At 37.1% G+C, this 13081-nt stretch overlaps 1 protein-coding gene across 1 annotated transcript in view; it reads left to right on the forward strand.

Moving 5' to 3' along the window:
* Nucleotides 1–13081, forward strand: part of FZD3 (frizzled class receptor 3) — a 53788-nt gene that overhangs the window by 10013 nt on the left and 30694 nt on the right. The gene's annotated exons all lie outside the window — the stretch shown is intronic.

Here is a 13081-nt window from a genome sequence, read left to right on the forward strand (position 1 = left end):
GTACTACTTATCTGAGAGTATCAAGTATCAAGTCTGGCAATAGTACCAAAAGGCCAGAAAACTTAGAGCATGATTATGACTATCTATAAATGAAATGAAATAGCTGCCAAGACCAGAAGTTAAGTATGTAAACAGTACACTTTGCATGATCTTTTATCATTGTTAGATATTTGGAGTCTTGAGAATGTTTTCTTTCTTCAGCAAGAGTAACAAGAGTGATAACTACATTTCTTCTTGATAAATTAGTTTCATACTTTTGTAAAGGTATTTGAGTTATTTGCATATTTTAGCTTTCAAGAATAACCTGAATTAAATTAGAATTTGGCAGTTTGATAGTAAGCATATAGATTGTAACCAGAAAAGTTGCCTGGGGGGTTTTGCATTCTAGAAAGTTTGGTATCTTATTCTATAAGTTACGTGTTATAATTGTGAACAGATGACATGAATAAAAGGGAACTTTTAAGTAAAAAAAAAGAAATGAGTCATTTGTCAGAGAAATTTGTTGCCTGTTATCCTTTTAATTTTAACTGCAAATAGTTTTGTTTGTATAAAAACTATTTAATATTCTGTAATCAACATGGTCTTTTTTTATCTTCTCTGATTCTCTCTAGCCTTTGCTTGATCATGAACTCTTATTCTTTCCATAGATCTAAAAAGTAATTTCTTTTATGCTCCTCTAATCTGTTTATAATGTGACTTATATTTATATCTAAGTCATCTATGTATTTGGAGCTTTTCTTGGTATATGGTGTGAAGTGTTGGTCTAAACTTAACTATTCTCAGAATGTTTTCTAGTTTTACAGATTTATTACAGATACTTGGTTCAGGGTCCAGGAAACCATGCTTCTTCTGTGACTATTATAATATTTCGATTTATATATAGGAGAAAAAATTTAAAGTGTTGACTCAGCATTTAAGGTTGCATTTTGGTCTATCAAGAAAAATACTTTTTTATAGTCAGCAAACAAGCGCAGTGGGATCTTGTCTTTCAGTCCTTTCAGTCAGTTGCTAAATCATGCCACTGTTAATTCTCACAACCTTGCTCACATCCTTCCCTTCTCACTGCTCCCACGGCTGCTACCTTCAACAAGAATCTCATCACCCTTTTCCTGAAATATGACAGTAGCCTGCTTATTGGTGCTCCTGCCTCAAGGCTCTCCTACTCCAGCCCATTTACTGCATGGCTGCCAAATTGATTTTTCTCAGCAAAGGCCTGGCCACGTCACTCCCCTGCATAATAAACTCTAAGTTAAAATGAGGGTCCATCTGTTTAGCTTTTAAAGCTCTTTACAACCTAGCCTCACACTACTTCTCTAGCCTTATTATGCATTATTCCCCTTCCCTTATGCTACAAGCCAGCCAAACAAGCCTTTTTGCTGTTCTTTACACGCAATACTCCATCTCCCATTCCAATGCCTTTGTATTGGCCATTCCATATGCCTGCAATGCCCTCCTCCTTTACCTCTGCTTCTTTTCAAGATTCAATTCAAGCCCTGTCTTTTACATGAAGCCTTTCCTGATCATTAGTCCCTAAACAACCTTGCATTTATTTTGTATATATTCTGTGTGCACTTATAATATACATTTATATAGGTAAACATCTCTCCTGATTGACTGAAAGCTTCTTGAGGGCAGCTACTGTTTCATTTTTCTCTTAGTATCCCTAGTGCTGTCATAGTTCCTGAAAAGTAGTAGGTATTTAATAAATTCTTTTTGATTGATTTTTGTGACTGTAAAGGTATTTAGTCAGCTATATCCTTTTTTTTGCAGCTAGGTGGTACAGAGGGTAGAGCACTGGACCTGGACTCAGGAAGTCCTGAATTCAAATCTAACCTCAGATACTAACTAGCTATGTACCTTGAACAAGTCAGTTATCCATTTACCTCAGTGTCCTCAACTTTAAAATGGAGACAATAATAGTACCTACCTCCTAGGGTTGTTGTGAGGAAAGATTGGATTAGTAATTCTAAAGTGCTTAGCACAGTGTCTGCCACATAGTGGGCACTATATAAATGCTAGCTACAATTATTATTATATTATTATTATTATTACTATTATTATTTAGACCAGGGGTGGGGAACCTACGGGCCTCTAGGCTACATGTGACCTTCTAGGTCCTTGGCCTTTTGACTAAGTCCAAGGTTTACAGAACAGATTCTTTTATTAAGGGGATTTGTTCTATGAAGTTCAGATTCAGTCAGAGGGCCACACTTGAGGACCTAGAGGGCCCCATGTGGCCTTGAGGCCGCAGGTTCTCCATCCCTGATTTATACAGTTCTCCCTTCCACATCCTGAGGGTTAGAGGCATGGTGCCCCCATGATCTGGAAAATCCATGTAAAATTTTTTTGGCCTTCCCTTCATACCAGAGAAGTCGTCTGGATTTTTTTTCTCTTTCTTTTGTAGGATGTTTACAGTACCTCGTTGTAAAATTTGGGTTAAGTATTTGGTCATAGGCTATATTATACAATACTATACGTATATTTTATGCTTTTCTTTAAAAAAATTACCAATAACAGAATTTATGTGGAAGAACAAAAGGTTAAGAATATCAAGGGAATCAATGAAAAAATGTGAGGGTAGGGAGCCAAGATGGCGGCTGGAAAGCAGGGAATTGCATGAGCTCCCCACCATGTCCCTCCAAAAACCTATAAAAACGGCTCTGAACAAATTGTAGAACTGCAAAACCCACAAAATAGCAGAGGGAAGCAGGGATCCAGCCCAGGACACCTGGATGGTCGCTGGATGAGGTCTATCGCGCACGGAGTGGAGGGGAGCGGAGCTCAGTGTGGGAGGCAGCAGGACCAGCCAGACCAGGAGCTGGGCAGAACAGGCCCTAGCACCCTGAATCAGTGAGCTGTGGCAGTTACCAGATTTCTCAACCCACAAACACCAAAGACAACAGAGAAGGTTAGTGAGGAAAAGCTGCGGGGGACAGAGTTCGAGGTTCGGCCACTGCCCCAGGGGCAGTGGGGGAGGTGCAGCTACAGAACTACAGTTACTTCAGGCCCCAAGCCCACATGGTGGGAGGAATTAAGTGGCGGATCAGAGCAGGAGTGAAGAGCTTGCTTAAGATTTGCATCAGGTTTGGGTTGGTGGTTCTTGAGGAAGGAGGAGTGCTGGTGTGGCAGAGCTGGCTATATAGAAATAGCTCTGAAATCAACGGCGCATCCCCTCAAGCTTGGAACAAAGTACTCTTTGCTCTACAAGCAGTCATACCCCGACGAAAAACTCAAGGGTCAAGTAAGTTGACTGGGAACATGGCCAGGCAGTGAAAACACACCCAGATTCAGTCTCAGACTTTGGAATCTTTTTTTGGTGACATAGAAGACCAAAACATACAGCCTGAAGAAGTCAACAAAGTGCAAGAGCCTACACCAAAAGCCTCCAAGAAAACCATGAACTGGCCTCAGGCCATGGAAGAGCTCAAAAAGGATTTGGAAAAGCAAGTTAGAGAAGTAGAGGAAAAATTGGGAAGAGAAATGAGAATGATGCAAGAAAACCATGAAAAACAAGTCAATGACTTACTAAAGGAGACCCCAAAAAATACTGAAAAAAATATTGAAGAAAACAAGACTTTAAAGATAGACTAACTCAAATGGCAAAAGAGGTCCAAAAAGCCAATGAGGAAAAGAATGCCTTGAAAGGCAGAGTTAGCCAAATGGAAAAGGAGGTCCAAAAGACCACTGAAGAAAATACTACCTTAAAAATTAGATTGGAGCAAGTGGAAGCCAGTGACTTGATGAGAAATCAAGATATTATAAAACAGAACCAAAGGAATGAAAAAATGGAAGACAATGTCAGATATCTCATTGGAAAAACCACTGACCTGGAAAATAGATCCAGAAGAGATAATTTAAAAATTTTTGGACTACCTGAAAGCCATGATTAAAAAAAGAGCCTAGATCTCATCTTTCAAGAAATTATCAAGGAGAACTGCCCTGATATTCTAGAGCCAGAGGGTAAAATAGAAATTGAAAGAATCCACAGATCGCCTCCTCAAATAGATCCCAAAAAGAAAACTCCTAGGAACATTGTCCCCAAATTCCAGAGCTCCCAGGTCAAGGAGAAAATACTGCAAGCAACCAGAAAGAAACAATTTGAATATTGTGGAAAAATAATCAGGATAACACAGGATCTGGCAGCTTCCACATTAAGGGACCAAAGGACTTGGAATACAATATTCCGTTAGGTCAGTGGAGCTAGGATTAAAACCAAGAATCACCTACCCAGCAAAACTGAGTATCATGCTCCAAGGCAAAATATGCATTTTCAATAAAATAGAGGACTTTCAAGCTTTCTCAGTGAAAACACCAGAGCTGAATAGAAAATGTGACTTTCAAACACAAGAATCAAGAGAAGCATGAAAAGGTAAACAAGAAAGAAATCATAAGGGACTTACTAAAGTTGAACTGTTTTGTTTACATTCCTACATAGAAAGATGATGTGTATGATTCATGAGACCTCAATATCATAGCTGAAAGGAATATGCATATATATATATATGTGTGTGTGTGTATACATATATATACATATGTGTGTGTCTATGTAGGTATATATATATATATACATATATATATGCACACACACACACACACACACACACACACACACACCTCCAAAGGGCACAGGGTGAGTTGAATATGAAGGGATGATATCTAAGAAAATAAAATCAATTTAAGGGATAAGAGAGGAATAGATTGAGAGAGGGAGAAAGGGAGAGATAGAATGGGATAAATTATCTCACATAAAAGTGGCAAGAAAAAGTGGTTCTGTTGGAAGGGAAGAGGGGGCAGGTGAGGCGGAATGAGTAAATCTTGCTCTCATTGGATTTGACCTGAGGGAATACCATACACACTCAATTGGGTATCTTACCCCACAGGAAACAAGGAGGAAGAAGATAAATAAGGGGGGATGATAGAAGGGAGGGCAGACGAGGGGAGGAGGTAATCAAAAACAAACACTTTCAAAAAGGGACAGGGTCAAGGGAGAAGATTCAATAAAGGGGGATAGGTTAGGAAGGAGAAAACATAGTTAACCTTTCACAACATGAGTATTGTGGAAGGGTTTTACATAATGACACACATGTGGCCTATGTTGAATTTCTTGCCTTCTTAGGGAGGGTGGGTGGGGAGGGAAGAGGGTAGAGAATTTGGAACTCAAAGTTTTAAAAACAGACATTCAAAAACAACAACAACAAAAAAAGGTTTTGCGTGCAGCTAGGAAATAAGATACACAGGCAATGGGGCATAGAAATTTATCTTGCCCTACAAGAGTTGAAGGGAAAGGGGGATGGGAGGGCTGACTAGGGAACAGGGCAACCAGAATATACGCCATCTTGGAGTGGGGGGAGGGTAGAAATGGGGAAAAATTTGTAATTCAAACTTTTGTGAAAATGCTGAAAACGAAATATATTAAATAAATTTAAAAGAAAAGCCAAAAAAAAAAAAAGAAAAAATGTGAAGGTAGGTGGCCTGGCAGTATCAGATTTTAAACTGTATTACAAAGCAATAATCATTAAAACAGTCTGGTATTGACTAAGAAACAGAGCGGTAGATTAGTGGAATAGATTAGATATAGTAATTAGTACGTCATTTATAATAGTAAATGACCATAGTAATCTAGTGTTTGGTAAACCCAGCTAAGCTTTTAGAACAGGAACTAATTTGACAGAAATTATGGGAAAACTGGATACCAGTTTGACAGAAACTAGGTATAGACCAACATCTCACACCATATACCAAAATGAGGTCAAGATGAGTACATGGTTTTGATAAACATAAAGGATGATATAAGCAAATTAGCATGGAAGATTTTATCTATCAGACCTATGGATAAGGGAAGAAACTATGCCTAAACAAGAGATAGAGAGCATTATGAGATATAAAATGGAAACTTTTTATTACATTCAATTTGAAAAGATTTTGCACAAACAAACCAATGCAGCTAGGATTAGAAGGAAAGCAGAAAATTGGGGAAAATTTTTTTACTGCAAGTTCTGTGATAAAGGCCTTATTTCTCAAATATCTAAAGAATTGAGTCAAATTTATAAGAATACAAGTCATTCTCCAGTTAACAAATGGTCAAAACGCTATTAACAGGCAGTTTTCAGAAGAAGAAATCAAGTCTATAGCATATTTGAAAAATACTCTAAATCACTATTAACTAGAAAAATGTAAATTAAAACAACTCTGAGGTACCACCTTGCACTTATCAGATTGGCTAATTCAGCAGAAAAGAAAAGTTACAAATGTTGGAGAGGATGTGGAAAATTTGGGACACCAATGTACTGTTAGTGGAGTTTTGAACTGATCCAACCATTATGGAGAACAATTTGGAACTATGCCCAAAGATCTATAAAACTGCACATAACCTTTGGCCCAGCAATCACTACTAGGTCTATATCCCAAAGAGATCAAAGAAAAAGGAAAAAAGATCTATATATACAAAATTATTTATAGTAGCTCTTTTTGTGGTGGCAAGGAATTGTAAATTGAGGAGATGTCCATCAATTGGGTAATGGCTGAACAAGTTGTGGTATATGATTGTGATGGAATTCTATTGTGCATGAAGAGTATGATGCTTTCAGGAAAAACCTAGAAAGATTTACATGAACTGATGCAAAATGAAGTGAGCAGAACCAGGAGAACATTGTACAAGGTAATAGCAATATTGTATGATGATCAACTGTGAATGACTTAGCTATTCCCAGCAATACAGTGATCCAAGATGATTCCAAAGGACTTATGATGAAAAATTCTGTGCACCTCTAGAAAAAGAACTGATGGAGTCTGAATACAGATCGAAGCATGCATCTTAAACCTTTCTTTTTCTTTTTTTTTGGTTTGGGTTTTCTTCTGCAACATGGCTAATATGGAAATATGTTTTACATGACTTCAGTATGTACAATCTGTATCAAATTGCTTGCCTTCCCATAGTAGGGGAGGGGATAGAGGAAGGGAGAGAATTTCTAACTCAGACTTTAAAAAATTTTTATTTAATCTTTAAAAATTTTGCATGTAATTGAGAAAAATAAAATAAAAAGTTTTAAACTATATTACCACAATTAATTTTTAATTGGTTGTAACTCTTTTTCCCCGTTGTATGTCAGTGACCTTTGATATCCCTTCAGTAGAACTTCTCAGGTCATTTTGAGCAGGCTTATAAATTGAAATATTAGGAACTATCCAGCATGGAACAATTTCTTGAGCTTGTACATAATGACGTAGTCATAATTAGGTGCATTAAAGAACTTGAAAACTTTCCCCCCATACTATCTGTTTTAGCATGAGGTTAAAGGGGGGAGAAGCATTGTGTAATGAAAGAACACTGGGGCAAGATTCAAGAAACCTATGTTCTAATTAATCCTGATTATGCTAGTAACTTTCTCTGTGACCTTAAGCAAATCACTTAATTTCTTTGTTCCCTAGTTTCTCCTATGTGTTTGTATCTGCCTTAACTATTTCATAGACCTATTCAGTTGAATTATCATGAGAATTGAGATAACAATAAAAATAGCTGACATTTAAATGATTCTTTAAGGTTTCAGAGTTCATTTGAAATCTTTACATGTATTAGCTCATTTAATACAACCATCAAAGTACGGTGCTGCTCTTAATTCCACTTTAACAGATGAGGAAACTAAAAAGCTCTGAAGTTGAATGACCTTGTCTAGGTTACATAGCTAGTAATGTAAATATATGTGTGTGAATCTCTGAGAAAATTATAAAGTGCTATGCAAATGCAAAGCAGCATTATTTTTTGTTGCCTCTCACACTCCGTTTAATGAAGCCATGTTTAAACTGGTGATGGGAAATATATCTGAAGCTTGAATAGTACAGCATACACTACTTCTCTTGACTAGTATCAGGGGAGTTAAGATCTTATCGGGTGGAAGGAGTTGTTCATCCCTTATCATTTTTGGAGGGAGTAGATAATGGTATGACCACTTTGCTTGGTAAAGTAACTGGAATAATGGGCTCCCCAGGGGTATGATCCTAGCCCCTCACAGTTCTAGCCCATTCTAGGGATAGGATCATTGAGGAGGCTCAGCCACTAATACTTCCACTGTAGTTTAACCTTTGAGTTGATAGAGAAGCAAGCTTTTAAAGAATAAGAAAGATAAGGAAAGCATGAAAAGAGAAATAAAAGAAGAGGAAGAAAGGGAAAAAAGAAAGGAGAAATAAAAAGAGAATTTAATTCGGGGATGTGTAATTTTGTTATATATTTTGTTATAATCTTAAACATTGCAAATTTCAACCTCTCTATAATTTAACAGCAGTCTTTGAGGGTTTTCATAGTTGGAAAATGTATCACCCTGCAATCAATCTGGTGAAGAGCCTCTCTCAATTTAGGTAATCTGGTCCTTAAATAACATACCCATAACATACGGGTCCATTGGTAGACCAGTACTTGAAGATTTTCCAGCATGAGAAGAACCTGATAGATTTTGCAGTATGAGAACATCATCTTTGATATGAGCTAAACTCTAATGCTTCTTAGTGGCACCAGAGTTGGACTCCCTCAGTTTAATTCTACTACTTTCTGGCCTGAGAAAACACCTAGAGAGCCTTTTGAAAGCAGCTGTTTTATTTAGCGCATAGTAAGACATCATAGGTAACCAGAGCTATAAATAGCACCACCCTTATAGAGATTCTTATAGTAATCTAAAAACCAGGGACCTGGCCCCTCTATCTTGCTTGAGTGTTATTTTTTGGTAAATAGAAATTATGTTGAAAACTTAATTAAAGTGAGAAATTTCATGCTTTAAACGTATAATTTGATTTTTCAGGTTATTTGTAGAAATTAGGGTACTCTAGGCTCTGCTATATAGCTTAGTTAAGATAGAAAAGAGATGACTATTAACTTTATTTGCTTTGTAAATTTGTAAGATGAGGTTCAGTATAATTAAACAAGCATTTGTTAAATGCCTCCTGTGTAAGGCACTACTAGGTGTTGGAAATATAGAGATAAAGTAGAAAGTGGTCCCTGCTTTCCAGGTGCTTCTATACTACATTCCTGGGATTCATGAGGCATCTAGGTGGCTCAGTGGATAGAGCTCTGGGCCTAGAGTCAGGAAACCCAAGTTCAAATCCATCCTCAGACATTACTAGCTGTGTGGCCCTAGGTAAATCACTTAACATCTTTGCCTTAATCCACTGAAGAAGGAAATGGTGAACCACTAGTATCTTTGCCAAGAAAACTCCATGGACAGTATTGGTGTGATAGGGTCTTACAGAGCCTTGAAAAATTGGACACAACTGTCAGCAATCGAAGAACGACAACCAGAATTCATAGAATCATAGGATTTAAAACTGGGAGGCATCATAAGGATTCTCTAGTCCAACCCCTTTGTTTTATAGATAAGAAACCCTAAGTGAGGCCTAGAGAAATCAAGTGATTTGGTCACACAAGGGAGTGAGTGGCAGAGTCAAGATTCAGACTCAGGTTCTCTAACTCCAAATCTTATATAGCATTTACCCAGATAAGTAAAAACAAGCTAATTGGAAGACAAAGAGAGCACTAACAACTAAAGGGATTAGGAAAGGTTTTCCATAGGATGTAGTGTATTTAAATTGAACCACAAACGAATGAAGCTAAGTCCTCCAAGAGACAGAAGTGAGGAAGAAGTACATTCCAGACACCAGAGACAAGCAGTGTAAAGATGTTCTGAAGTCAGGAAACAACACAAAAAGCTATTTTGGCTGGAATGTAGCGTCTGAAAGGAAGTAATATGAAATGAGTCTGGAAACATAGGCTGGAACAAGAGTGTAAAGAGCTTTAAGTGCCCAACTGAGGAATTTGTATTTTATCTCAGAGGCAAAAGGAATCACTGAGGATGTTTGAACAGTGGAGTGACATGGTCAGATCTGTATTTTAGGAAGATTATTTTTGGCATTTTCCTAGAGAATAGATTAAAGAGTGAAGAGATGGGAATCAGGGAGACCAATTAGAAGGTTGTTCAAATAGCCCAGGTGAGAATTGATGAGAGCCTAGGGTAATGAGGGAACTAGGGTGGTAGCCACAGGAGTAGGAAAGAATGGGATGGGGATATGCTGTGGAGTTAGAATTGCTAGGACTTTGCGATGAATTGGATATGGGGATTAGGAGAGAATGAAGAGTCATTCCAAGATTGTAACCCTGATTGAAAAGAGAGATGGTTTTCTCCTCAACATTTTGGAGCAACAAGTTTTGGGAGAATTCAGTGAACAAGCATTAAGAATCTTCCATATAGGTAGTTAGGTGACTTGGTGAAGAGTGTTGGAGTTAAGAAGACCTAAGTTCAAATCCTGCCTCAGACACTTAATAGTTTTGTGGTCCTGAGGAAATCACTTAACTTTCCTTGGCTTTGGTTTTCTCATCTGTTAAATTGGACTAATAAGGGTACCTATCTCACAGTTGTGATGATCAAGTAAAACAACATGTACTTTGCCAACAATCTTAAAGCACTAAATAAATGCTAACTATTATTGTCATTATTACTCATCCATTATGTATTCCAGGCACTGTGCTGGGAGTCCAAATGCAAACATGAGATAGTCCCTGCTCCCAAGGAGTTTATGTCTGGAGGAGACAGTATGTCTATATAATAAATACAAGATATATACAAAAATAAGTAAGCCATCTGGAGCAAGGGGAATTAATAACTTGGGAAATCAGGAAGGGCCTCTTGAAGGAGGCACTTGAATTGAGTCTTGAAAGAACCTACAGGTGAGAAAGGAGAGCATTGAAGGCAATAGGGAAAGATAACAAGTTCTGTTTTGATTATGTTGAGTTTGAGATACCTACTATGGATCCAGGTGGAAATAACCAGTTGGCAGTACAGAATTAAAACTTGAGAGAGATAAGAGGGCTAAATATATAGATTTGGGAGTACAAAGAAATGTGGATTATAAAAATTGAAATTGATCAGCTATAGGTCAGGGCATTTAAAGTGACATCAGTTTTTATATTGAGATGCCCAAACATAAGGGCAAGGGTTGGGAATGAGAGAAAGATGGTGAACTAAATACTAAACTCCTTATAAAAGGAAGGGAAGAGTGGGGAAGAGGCCAAGTAGATGACTGCAGCAAGGTTGGGTTAGATAATATAGACAGATGGAGTAAACCTCAAAGGAAAAGAGATTGTTAAGTAGTAAAGGCAGAGGGAGGATCTGGAAGTGACAGTACCTTTGGTAATTTTAGCTTTACTTACTTGCTTTCATCTTTATTCTTACTCAAAAATGTTTTCAAGGAAGGGTCATTATATCAACTCTTTACAGGCAAGGCAGTGCAATGGGCATCCTGAAACATGGTTGACCTGGATCTGGGTCCATCCCCAAAGTGGTGGCTCAAGAAGGAACTCTCTGATGGGAGAAAGGGCCTGACATAATAGAGGAAAATTCCAGGATGAGAAAGCCAAATGTGTTGAGGGAAGTTCTTGGGTGGGAAGGTCTCTGAGTCATGGCAGTGAAGTCCAAAGAAACACAGTTGAAAGGGGAATGACAGACAGAATTACCCATTGCCTTACAGTTGCACAATGGAGGCATATGTTATCAGATACTTTCTGAATATTGTTGAAAGTCTGTACCTTGTATTGGTATCATAATAATAGTGTAGTACTAAAGGCATTAAAAACATAAAGTGTTACACTTAAGTTTGAAGAGTCAGCTCCACATATACAAGACAAAGTTTGACTAGATGACATTTTGTCTTAAAAAGGTCTCTGAGGACTTTAAAATGTATTATAAACTGAATGAATGAACAGTGTGATATGGCAGCCAATAATTAAGACAAGTCTTGGGCTGCATTAAGAGCTTAGTGTGCAGGATTAATTTGGTATTAGGTCCACTATAATCAGTCCTGGCCTCTCCATACTTGGAGTATTATTCAACTCTGGGTAAAATTGAGGGAAGATATTGATAAGCTAAAGAATAATTAGAAAAGGGAAACCAGAATGGTGAAGTGCCTTGAGTATAAACCCTAGGAAGATTAGTTGAATGAATTTGATGAATAGTATGGAGAAGACTTGGATGGGGGGCTTGGGAGGGGAGGACATAATTAGTTTTATTTGAAGGATTGTTATGTGGAAGGGGGATTAGAGTTGTTATATTTGGCCTAAGAAGGCAGAATAAGTAGCAGTGGGTAGAAGTTGCAAAGAGGTAAATTTAGACAATGTAAGGAAAAGCTTCCTTGCAATCAGAGCTGTCCAAAAGTAGAATGAACTATCTCAGGAATTAGCAGTTTCCATTTTACTTGAACAAAGGCTAGATGACTACATGTCCCATATGTTATAGAGTTAAATCTTGTTCAAGCATGAATTAGACCAGATGGCCTCTGTAGTCCAACTCTGTCATTCTGTGATTTTTAGCAATTCCTGGAGGGATTGAAGAATCAATTCAAAATAATCTACAAAAAAGATATTCTAAAACAACTGATAATCCAAAATCAAATGATTTATACAAATGTATATCTATATATTTTTGTACAGATTTCTTTTTATTATTTCATTTTTCTTAGGGTTATAATGAGTTTATTTCTCTAAATACTGTGAGACAGAGGAGTAAAGTGACTCCAGAACCACTCAAGAGGAACCCAGCCAGGGATTTGGAAATTTCCAGAGTGAAAAATCTTAGTACTTGGAAATTGACCATATTTATTTCTGACTTTTAAACAAAGTAATCTGTTTAAAATGTATAGCTGTTGTCTTTGAAAAATTACATATTACTTAAGAAGACTATCTTTTGAAAAACTTGTAAAATGGGTATAAAAAAATGTAATCTCTTCAAATATTTTAATATTTTATTGTTATTACAAGAAATACATTTACATCTGACACCAGTGAACCAATGTGTATTTCCAACCAAAACACTGAAATTTGAACCACTTACCTCTTGATCGTAAATATATATGTGTATGTGTGTATATATATGTGTATACACACACACACACACACACACACACACATAATTAAGCTAAGAAAACAACAGTAACAAATTACTACTTTTGCTTTCTTCTGTGTTACCTTCCAAATCTGTGTACTTGTAAAGCTCCTTCCATTTGGTTTGGTTTTAAAAAAAAATAGTGATGAATATATACAATTATT

The sequence above is a fragment of the Trichosurus vulpecula genome, chromosome 3 (assembly GCF_011100635.1).
Source record: "Trichosurus vulpecula isolate mTriVul1 chromosome 3, mTriVul1.pri, whole genome shotgun sequence".
NCBI lineage: Eukaryota > Metazoa > Chordata > Mammalia > Diprotodontia > Phalangeridae > Trichosurus > Trichosurus vulpecula.